The sequence below is a fragment of the Lygodium microphyllum genome, chromosome 14 (genome assembly GCF_053477565.2).
Source record: "Lygodium microphyllum isolate KBCC chromosome 14, Lygodium_microphyllum_v1.1.10, whole genome shotgun sequence".
In the NCBI taxonomy this organism is placed as follows: Eukaryota; Viridiplantae; Streptophyta; class Polypodiopsida; order Schizaeales; family Lygodiaceae; genus Lygodium; species Lygodium microphyllum.
The window spans coordinates 60,899,050-60,911,058 of NC_141148.1; positions in this window are offsets into that span (position 1 = coordinate 60,899,050).

Consider the following 12,009-nt stretch of genomic DNA (forward strand, 5'->3'; position numbering starts at 1 on the left):
CCGAGATCCCTTAGTCTCTGCACCATTGCTTCCACCAAAGTCTAGCTTCGCCGATGAGCTTCAGCTTGGCGAGCATTGCCTGGTTGGCAGGTGCAATACCGGCCGCTTCAAAGTAATCTTCCATGGACTCTATCCAAATCTCAGCATTAGCTTGGAAAGTTCTTCCTTTCCTATCAAATTCTGGCAGGTTGATCTGCTTGAGAAGAAACTTCTTCTCCTGAATCACGACCGTACTTGGTATAGGGGTCGGACTAGGAATCTGTACATGGGGTTGTGCTTGGGCATTGAGATTCTTAACGTTAACAACTCGCTAAGTGTTTCTTACATTACATTTCATACCCAATTCAGATTTCAACCAAGAGACCCAATCACTTAACTTTTTATCAATACTCATAGTCAAGACAATCATTGATAAGAAGAAGTCTTATTTCATTCATATGGGCATAGCCCTTTCGGAATACAATATTTCTTGGGATGGTAGAGCAAGCTGATACATTAATTCAGGGAGAATAAGGTTGTGTTACATTCAACCACGAGAACTGGGTAATAGTATGGATTTGGGTCATGGATCTTCAGGAATCGATAGGTCATTGGAAGATTAAGGTATCCTCTTCTTTGGTACCCATTCTTCTCGTAGCGTCCCAACACCTTGATCCTGTCCGCGCGGATTATGTGGGTCACTTCCTCGTACACATACGTATTCAGTTTGACCTTCCAAACTTCGACATGTAAAGTTGTGTTTACATGAGCCTCAACAAAGATGAACAGCTTTACGATCTTCAAGTTCTCCAACCACTTGATTCTCTTTAGGTTGGTTTGAAGGTACGCAAATCGATGGGCATCTACATAATAGATTCCTGAATCACCCATCCATCTCCGTTCCATGTACAAAGGCGATGGATTGTAAATGCCATCTAGGATGTTCATCATATCGATCCTTCGTCGATAATCCGAGGCATGCATTGCAATCATAAACATGACCTGGAACACCATGAATCTGTTCCATGCTTCATGACTTTGGAAGACAGCATCGATAAGTAAGGAAATATTCTTAACAGCAAAATTTGTTTTACTTCATCTTATTAAGTTTCTTTATAAAGACAGATCCGCATTGGTTCACTCTGATACCAACTGTAACGTGTCCACCTGTTCGTTTGCAGGACACGTCTTAGCAGTCCATCAAAAAGAGGGTCTAGAAAGCTCCGCCCGACACTCCCATGGAATGTTACGGGGTTTTCGATCTAGGTATTTCCGTGTCTGCCACATAGCGGAAGTACTCTGGCCGTTCCCACTTAGGACTGACCTAAATCACGGTTTCCATAGTGGTCAATTTCCTAGAGAGTAAGTAGCACGAACTACTTTACGCAGAAGCGTCAAGGTCGAAGCGGATTCATGCTACACTTGGTTCAATGAGAATGGAAAACGAGAGGGATGAAAACCTCAACCTCTCTGCCCATAAGGCATAGTCCCATTCCATTGCCCTAAAATAGCATAAATTGAGATTCTAGTAACCTGAACTCTAGGTCAGCGTTGCATGTTGTTCATTCCCTTCGAGCAAAGTTCCCTACTGTCAATTTTGTTTGAGAAAAGTTCCCGGCCAACCGGGACTACCCATCTGTAGGACGGACCCATGGCCACATCCATTGCACTTTCCTCAGGATTGTCTTAGTTGTCTAATTACCTACCACATTTAGTTGGATACGCATAAAACAGCTTCCTTAATTAGCCAATTAGACATCGGTTCCTTCACGTAATCTTAGCACTTAACATAGAAAAACAATTCAAACAATTTCCTTACAATAATTGATCTCATTTATCTTTGGAAAACATCATATAATCGAGCGTGTAGGCTAATCCATAAATCTGCCCGAAGGTAATCCATAATCTACTTGAAGGCTATCCAGCAATCCACACGGATTACTAATCCAAGATTCCGCCCATAGACTAGTATGCGGGCCTCGAGATCCAATCCCGAGTCGCGTTGGCCTCTTGTGCAGGGCCCGGAAGGCAAGGGATTTACGGCCAGAGCCCCCCTGGAACCCAAGCGTCCTCTGGCTCCAAGTAGTGCCCAACAAAGAGACCTCTCACAATAGGTTCGGTCCACGTTCCCAGTGCGGCTAATAACCCCCTTGGTTAGGGTCAGGCAGACAGTCGGGGGTAACTAATGCTGCCTCTCCCTTCAGGCCTTCAACCTAAAGCATTAATTATCTTTCCATCTTTAGTTCCTTGAGCAAACAATGCAAACAGTGCTCCTGAATTGTTACAAACACAATCAATCCAGTGGTCGTTTATTTTGGCCAACTGGTAAGGAGTGAATCCTTCTCTCCGAATGCATCCAACATTCGATTCAGGATCAATTGTGACTTGGCAAGATCCTCAAGGGTTTGTTTGTTTACCCTTTTATCGTTGGGTTAGGGTTATACCATGTTAACCCAAATTAACCAACACCTTAGTGTTTCTTAAATTAAGACAGTAAATCCTGGCAACCATGTCACTCTAGCTTGATTGATCCTTGCTTGTTAGGCAAACATAACTTCTTGGCAAATCAGCCCAAGAAAGGTGATGTAGCAGGATGACTACCCATCCTCTTAAAAGTTAGACTTGCGCTAGAACCTGCCAACCTCATTCCAAGGAATGGCAAATCAATCTTGTGATTAAACCACAAATCCATGCGACGTTGCAACTTGTTGCACAAGTGTCGCATCTATCTCATGGGATCATATCATCCATTGAACGGTGTTTCGTGGTCAAGGAATTTTGTTTAAACAAGATGCACGGTTTAGGGTGTCTTCTTATCCAACCCAATCCTAATTGTACTAGGCTGACAACGTTCAATCCTAGGGTTTCCAAACTCAATCCAAGTTTTGGCATTAGGTCAACCGATCCTTAGGGTAGAAACCCTAGATCGTTGTTTGCATGGGCATCCAATTGACCCAAACATTCCTTGTTCTAAAGGAGAAAATAGCTCCAAGACGTCACCATACATGTAAACATGTAATTCATTGCTTCTAGGCACCAAAAGGTTTACAATAACCCTATCTTTTCTGGCTAAAGTCAAAACGCATGATAATTTGAGGAATAACTTACATAGGACCTACTAGGATTTACATCAAAGAATCATGCCTACAACCCTTTTGTCTAAGCTTTAGAATTTCATGCTTTGATAAGCTATGCAACCTTTCCTAAATGCAACTCTTGATGAATAAATTTTTCGCATGACGAATATGTAACATGCAACCCTTTCCTAACTACAATGTAGTTAATGAAGTTCATGCAAAAGCAAATATTATAGGACTAGTGTTGACTTATTCCATTTTACAAGCATATGCAACATGCAATGTCCATTGTTTCATTTTTGTGCCGTGCAACGGACATTAACAATTCTTTACATGCAAGTCATAACAAGGAAGTTATTGACTAAATGCAAGATACGCTTGTTCTTTCACGGCGAATCAAGGATGCACTTAACAATTTCAACTTCTAACTCTAAGCAATATGCGCTTAGGCTTGTTACCTTTGAAGTGCACAAAAAAGCAACATGCAACTAAGCTCCTAAGACGGATAAGTAGTTTATGTTTGCAACTTTTGGAAATGCAAACGATCCAATTTTCATGACATGCACCAACCCTTGTCCATCGTTCAAAGAGAGAATTTTATCAAATGTGCTTTTATCACTACCACATAATTAACGATAAGCGTAAAATGCATTCTCCCTATGGAATTAAGGATGCTTAAAGCATTTCTTATACGTGGGATTAAAATCGTAAAACTTGGGCTTGTGGATCCGTGGGGATGTCCGCGTGTATGTTCGGGGAAGAACCTCCCGCGAGTGCGCCGTCTTCTTGTTGGGAGCCATCGTAGACGTGATTATGGACTCCGCAGATTCCTTCTAGCCTTTACTCTTGCTCTCCGAGACTGCCTGTAGGTCGATACCTTCTCCTCGGCTAGGAATTGGAGCTTCACAAACCCAGTTTTAAAATCGGGGAAGGGCACGAAGAAACAAGGCTTGTGGCCCTTATCCTTAGAAGCTTCTTAAAGAAGCTTCTAAGAAGCTTCTGATTTTGAGCAGAGTTGACATGGAAGGGCCCCAATGATTGGGAAGAGGAAAATATTGTTGACAGGGGGGTGATTAGGATGATGGCAGGGGGTGATTATGGTGGCAGCAGCAGGCGCTAAAGGCAGCGGCGTTTCTCACTGCGGCGGCAGCAACGTCCTCTTTCTCTCCCTTCGATCGTCATCGCAGCAGCCTCCTCTCTCTGATCCTCCCTTTTTCCACACTAAGGGGTGTTTTTATAATGCAAGGGGAGGGGAGGTGTTAGCCACCACATGGCCTATGCATGGACCTCCCTCCTCATGCTCCCCACACCACACCTACTTCTTCTCCCACTCCCTCTCCTCCAGCCATGCATCGGCTAGGGGAAGGGATAATTATTAAAAGAATTTGACTTAACCATACCCATTATTCAATTTCTCCTTCTTCCAATAAGGGTGTTCTCACGTGGCTTTGGCAGTTTTAAACCCCGGCCTCAATTGCACAATGCAGAGGCCTCATTTTTGCGCGTGCGGGGTATGGATTAAGCTACCAATAATTACGATATGGGAGATAACCTTGCACAGATTTTATGTGGCATGCGGGGAGTCGAGTTCAATAATATTTTTGAGCGGAAATATTACACATACCACCATTGAGGTTATCAAGGGTTTGGATGGAAAATTAACTATTCAAAATCACATATAAGAGAGATTCAACATTTGTGATTGTTCTATGTCATGAATTTTTTTTAAAAAAAGTTCATGTACATGTCCACAATGGCCTGTGAAGATGGACCTCGATGAACGGTTGTCGTGGCTCCTTGCAATACCACTTTGAACCATTGTACATCAAATATGATCATGGAGAAGCTATGATGATCCACTAAGATAACACTTTGCAAGTTTCCAAAATACTCCATCTCATCTGTAATGGTGTTTGGATCCATGGCTCACCGTCGGATCTCTTGCTTGAACTTTACCATGACACTGCAATCCGTTGCGGAGCACATTTTATCGATGTACTCGATGCAGAAATGTTGCCCACGTGACCATGCCACACTGCATATTTTGTACTATACACTGAGATGGCTAGATTAGTTGTCACATATAAAATCTAGATACGATAGCTTATAAAACATACGATCACCTTAAAAATACATCCCCTCAAGCATTCCCACTCCTCACTAGAGACTTTTACCCCTTCATAAGAAGCTATGATCAAAGCTCCATGTAACCATTGCATAGACATAAACTGCAGCATCTTCTCCATGCCCTCAGATATCGAATTAGTCGATGGCCGTGCGTACTGCATCAAAATTTCAATTGCAATTATTTTCCATCTTTCCTAGCCTGCTCGTACCTAGCGAGCAATGTCTCCATGGATGCATGATGCAACATACAAAAACGATTCACTTTTTCCTCCATTGTAGCATCCATCCTTTTTCCTACCCCATTTTCAACCACTACATCTCTGGTCAATCTATCATCATCCTTCAACGACCATAGCATATTGTTGTCTGAATCCAACATTGGTAGCCGTTGCAAAATATACACTAACTCCTCTTATATAACATTCAAACTTCAACCATGCTACCTTCTGTGGGGCCGAGCTCATTGTCACACAAAGCCTTTTAATTTTCTTGAAGCGCTCCAAAAAGAACATCCATTGGGTATGGACAGGTCCCAAAATCTCCACTTCATCTACAAGATGCACCAGGAGCTGGGTTTGTATCGTGAGCATGCTGGTGGGCAAGTACTTCTCAAATAGGTAGACCATCTCCACCACTTTCCACCTTGCGGATTCAATAGGAGAGGATGTCTTGATCTCCTTCTGTGAAATACATTGCGCTAAATTCGACAATCTCTAAATCGCCCCGTGTATTTCTCAAGTGAGGCATCCCACAATCATGATTGGTAGTATAAATTGCCACAAATGAAGAAGCATTACGCGCACTAACTAGACACTCAATAGCAAAATACGCAGTCCACTTACAATAGAGGCTAGTACAAACTCGACATATCTTATACCAATCATGGGATTTTAGCCCTGATAGTTAGTCATCTTTAAAAAAAGTAAATATGAGGAAACATATCATACTTGTCAGGGTGTAGATAGACCTAATAATTTGCTTCAATATGCACTATTCTTTAGTGGATAGAACCTAAGGAGTGTGAGATAGATGTAAGTGACCATTAGTGCCAACTATGGGGGGCCAAATCGCCTCCATCTTGCCTACCTCATTCAAATCCATTCATGTCCCTACATTGTCTCTCTTTGTTGTGATATGGTCCCATAATAAGCTACCCACATTCTTGAAAATATGCATGGGATTCAACAAGTAGTTGATTTATAAGTGCGAATACAATAACCCGTAGAAAATTGAGAACTATCACATTTCATTTGGATGTGAATTTGTATGGACCATTTTCAACTCATACCAAATTTAGGCGTTCGTTCATGGTAGAGGTCATCCAAGAAAACCTTCCCTCAGTTCATGACTCTTTGGCAAGAAAGAGGTGTGTCCTTGATATACCATCTTCTTCATGGTTCATCACCTTCTTCGGAGTCTAACTATGGCCCACACAATGGACATGCATGATAACTTGAGGTAACCCAATATGTCCCAACACCCCTATTTAGTCAACACAAACTTGAACGAGCTATGTTAGATATCACCAAACGAGAATGGAAGCCTACTTACCTGAGCACTCCTTGAATCCCAAAAAGTTATGCATGGTCCACATGAGAATGACTCGTATTGGTGGAGCGTCGACCATCGCGCATGCTCATATCTTCCACGATAACCCCCTCCTCCCACAAAATCTTAAGCTCATCAACTAATTTATGGAGATAGATGTCCATATTCTTGACTTTGTAGCGCCCAGGAATGAGCAAGCTAAGGATCAGGTGCCATTTCTTCATAGAAAGGCATGGAGAGATATTATAGTTAACAATAACTACACGCCACACACTGTAAGAAGTTGAGCGGAGACCAAATGGGTTCATGCCATTTATTCCAAGATCAAGCCAAAGATTCCTTAGCTCTTGTGCAAAGCTTGGAAAGGTAGAGTTGATGTGGTTCCATGTGTGTGAATCCCTTGATATTCATCAAACTTTATCTATGGATCTATTCAGTGCATGCCATATTGTCAAGCTCGCCATGCCCAATGTACGAAACATGTGACGAATATGCGAGATAAGTGGAAAGTGCCTAAGAACTTTCGGAGGGATGGTTTTCCATTACAAGTCCTATTGGTACCTGTGAGTACCACACTTTGGACATGTCTCCATAGTCCCATATTCTCCTCAAAATATCACGCAATCCCTGACACATGCAAGGATGCTATTGTAGTCAATGTCGAGCTTTCATAAAACATATTGCGCATCATCACATGACTCAGACATGGTATTTTCACATGCTAATATATGATACTTTAGCAGCCTAAAGAAAACAAAAAACCTTGAAAATGCACAAGTTTTTTTTATAATGGAGTCAAAAAAATCAACGGAGTGTAGTAGAATGTACCTGAACAACTCGGTTAGACTCATATCACTCTACCTGTATTTTGCCTATACACTTAAGAGCACAACCAACATCTTCAGATGAGATACTTGACACCCATCATATAATGGTATGGAATCTTCCTCTCTTAGCAGATTAGATGACTCAGAATCCATGGGCATCAATGCATTGATCATTGCCTCCACCTCAAGCTCCAAGATTGGAGGAAGGCCCGAAGAAAGGCTAACTGTCTCCTTTAGTATTGAGGGTATAGACTGAGTCATGCCTTCCAAGTAGTGTATTGGCTCAAGCATTCCATTCATCGCATGCTTATGAACTCTTTTAAATGGCTGGTGTATTACTCCTTGCGATGAGACATCACCTCCCTGCATAAATTTTATGGGCACGTCTAATGTTTTTTTAATGATATTCAATTATTTTGCGAATGTTAGGCATGATTGATATGCACTTCTCTTACCATTTGCTCAAAGTCTGAGATCACCTGATTAATGATCTCCGATTGGAACTCACCAAAGCATCGTACGTATTCTATAGACAAGGAACACTTTCGTCTGTTTATCAATTTGCACTAAAAGCAAGGACAAGGAACACACTAATTAAGATATACCTCACGATCTTGGACATCATGACCATCATCGTTTTCTATTTTGTCTATGTTACGACAAACAATAGATTTTTTTTCTCTTTTTTTTTCCTCCCTTCATCCTTCTTTACTTATGTCTCCTCCTCTATTTCTATAAATGTTCATTTATTTCCCCCATCTTCCTTCCCCACTCTCACTTCTTCTCTCTTTTCCTTTCCCTCCCTTCTTTTCTCTATATCTTTCTCTCATTTTCACTTCATTCACACTTCAGCATCTTGCTAAAATAAATATCAAAGACAAAAATAAAAAACTCATAAAATAAGGCATTGAAAAGACTCTCTCTCCCGACTCCTCTTCGTGCCTCTCTTCCCCCTCTACCATTCTCTTTCTATCATTTTTTTCTCTCTAATTCTCTTCTTGTTTCTATTTTTCTCTCTTTCTCTTACGCTCTATTTGTTGTTTGCTCTATCTCTCTTTTTCCCCAATTCTCTTTCTAGCTCTTTCTTTTTTTTCCACTCTCCTTCTTCTCTTTACTTCACCTATTTATCCACCTCTCCCTTCACTCTCCATTTTGTATTCTCTCCCCTCTCTCTTTCTTTCTCTCTTTCTCTTTCTTTGTTGCCACTCTCTTTGTTTCTCTCTGTCCCCTCGTTGTTCTCTCACTCATTCTCCTCTCTCCCTTTCTCTCCTTCTTTGTTATATTTTATCTTCTCACACACACACACACACACACTCTCTCTCTCTCTCTCTTCCTTTTTCTTTCTTCTTCTCCCTCTCTCATTTCCTCTCTCTCTCTCTCTCTCTCTCTCTCTCTCTGTGTCTCAATGCACCTCATTTTCAAGGGAAAAAAAGAAGAAGAAGAAAGCACAAGAACAAACCAAGAGAAGGCAATGTACTTACCACAAAGGCCTAAGGATGGATTCTTCATCTCCTCTTTGCGACATCTCTTCTTTCTCCTTAACACACTTCTCTCTCTTCTTTGCAAACGGTGGCGAGGTAGCGGCGATGGTGCTGAGAAGCTCTCCTTCTGTGTTTTTCTATCTTCCTCTCCCTCTCCCTCCCAAAGCCATGATCTCTTTCGCTCTCTCTTAAATTGTTTGCGGCAAAATGTTGCGCTTGGTTTTTTGGCTTTTTTTTTTCTCAAAATGACATTGCTATTGGCATTGCTATTTTACGTCAAAAACCACCATCATTGTACCCCCATTCCCTTGTAGTGAAATAGGATTCCCTAGTTACATGATCTAATCAATCCCTAGTTCAAAATGTGAAAAGTTAAATTTTCTAATTATATGTAGAGAATTCCCTACGTTGAGATGAACTCAAAACACAATCACCTGCTATAATCATAAGAGAGAAGTCATAAATCTTTCAACCTCAAGTTTCTATTTCACTTCATTTTCTCACTCTTCTCAATCAATTGTAGTTATTTCCACTCGGTTTAAAGTTCTTACTTATTTTCCAACAACACTTGGGCATGCAAGGAGGGGACACTTTGGAAGATTCAAGTTCAACCCAAGAAGATACAAGCACAATGTTCATTGACACTCATCTAAAGCTTTTAGCACTTGTGTCATTTGACACAATCCCTTTTTTTCTTAATCAAATTTGAGAATTCCGTACTGATTTACTGCTATTCCAGTCATTCCAAGATGGGCAATCCACAATGCAATGGTCTACATGAAAGGTTTAACATGAAACTCATGAGAATGCTTTCGACAATAAGGAAAAAATAATCCATAAACATGTGGCCAAGATTTTCTAGGTGTGTTGTGGACCTATCATATCTGCAAAAGAGAAAGCATATGATTTTTACCCTTGCAGTTCATTTATGGGGGGAAGAAAGCCTTATTATCAATTGAAGTTGAAATAGCAACCATAAGATGCTAGAGAAATTGAGTGATAACAAGGACAAGCACTATGGGAAAAAGAGAGTGCTAGAATTGTAAGAAGCATAGTTGGATAGGCAAGAAGCATTTGAGTATTTTCACTACAAGATACATGCCTCATACCAACATTCAAAGCAACGAAAATGCTCACAAACAAAATTACCCTTGTCGTCGCTAAACGCGTCGGTATTAGCAATGCCATAGAACCGTTGCTATCGGTGTCGCTCTTTGCGACGCAAATAGTAACGGTTTGTGATGCAAACAGCGATGCTAATAGTGACATGTGTAGTAAATTCACGACACTAATACCGACCATTACAGAGAAAAAAATTGCAGCTTGCCACATGTAGTACTATGTGTTTTATTTGGGCCATACAAAAGGGTTACAATAAGATGTACAATGGTTGTCAAAGTGAAGGCAAAGTTGTACTTGAATCCACAACTAGATTGATACATAAAATAAATACAAGATGGCTTAATGAAAGCGATCTTGGAATCATTGCAAGATACAAAGGATGATAATAACATAGTGCATTGAAAATGCCTACATAAATCACAGGACCAAAAAAGAAGAGGATGCGCGCTCCACGGATCCAAGCACCAGCTATAGATCCTCGCCATCCGAAAGCTCATCCCGTCATTAGGGCCAAAAACGCTTCAAAAAAGGCACTTGTAAGAAAATGATTAAGTTGCTAATTAGTTGAGATTTTGGAAGAATGAAAACGCCAAATATGGTTGCTTAGATGTGATTAATGAGAGAATATTGAATTCGTCAAAGGGCTCAACCATTAATTGTCCCTCAAATTTAATTTATGACAGGGTCACCTTTTCAGCCGTTTTTTATCTTGGAACTTGGGAGAATTTGTATTTTTGAGAAATTTCCACCTATATCGCGATTTGTCTTCTTTGTGCTCACTTTCTTATCACTGTGATTGTTGATCTACTGAAATGTTTAGCAACACCTTTGCAAGTGATACAGATGCAAGCACATGCAAATACAAACTTACCATCCAACTAAATCCAATTTATTCATCTTGGAGAAGTATATATCGTCGAGTACTAACAGATGAGATGGAGGCCAACAGATTACAAACTCAAGGAAAGACACATATAGATTTGTGGGTAGATGGAAATATTTATCCAAAGGATCCTTCAACAGGTAAACCTCCTAATTTTTTAAATATTCATGACTACGTGAGATATGTTAGGGAAGGTTATAATGGGATGCTTGGGTATTGTAAAAGGTTATACTCTGCATCTTACACATACATGGCTCAGATGAATAAAATAATAAAAGCATTATTTATTGCATAGACAAGCATTTCTGAGCTTACAAATAAGATTGACGTTTTGGAAAATACTAATAAGTCATTACAAGACAAGTTAGCACATTTAAAGAAAACTCCAATAGGATCAAGAGAGAGAAAGAGACCATTAAAAAATATAACTAGCTTGTGTGAGAGATCAAAGAAAAGAAGATTGAATCTTGCAAAAAAAAATGTCTCTAATATGTCGGGTATTAATATTCGAGAGAGTGAGGAGAGAATCAGTTTTTTAAAAGAGACCATGAATAAGAATGATATTTTGAGGATTCTTAGGTCACCTCAAAATATGGATTTGAGAGGCCCAACTCTCAAAGAATTAGTGAAGGACTTAAAGGACACAGTAAAACCAAATGAAATTGTAGAGACATGTGATACTGTGGGCATTAGTAAAGGTTATCGGGCTATCTCAAGATTATGGTTTAAAAATTTAAAATGTAATAGAATAACTACATTTGGGTTACCTTGAGCCCTAAGAGTATCGGTTGCAAGGACTGCCATGAATCATAAGATTCCACAAGTTTTCAAGGAATACACTCATATTGAAGCATCTATGTCATATGAAAAGAAAAAATGAAAATCTAGTTTTGAATACAATGTATTTAACAATATATGGGTTAATCTAAGAAGAGACCAGATTGCAATGGTTCACATGTATAGAC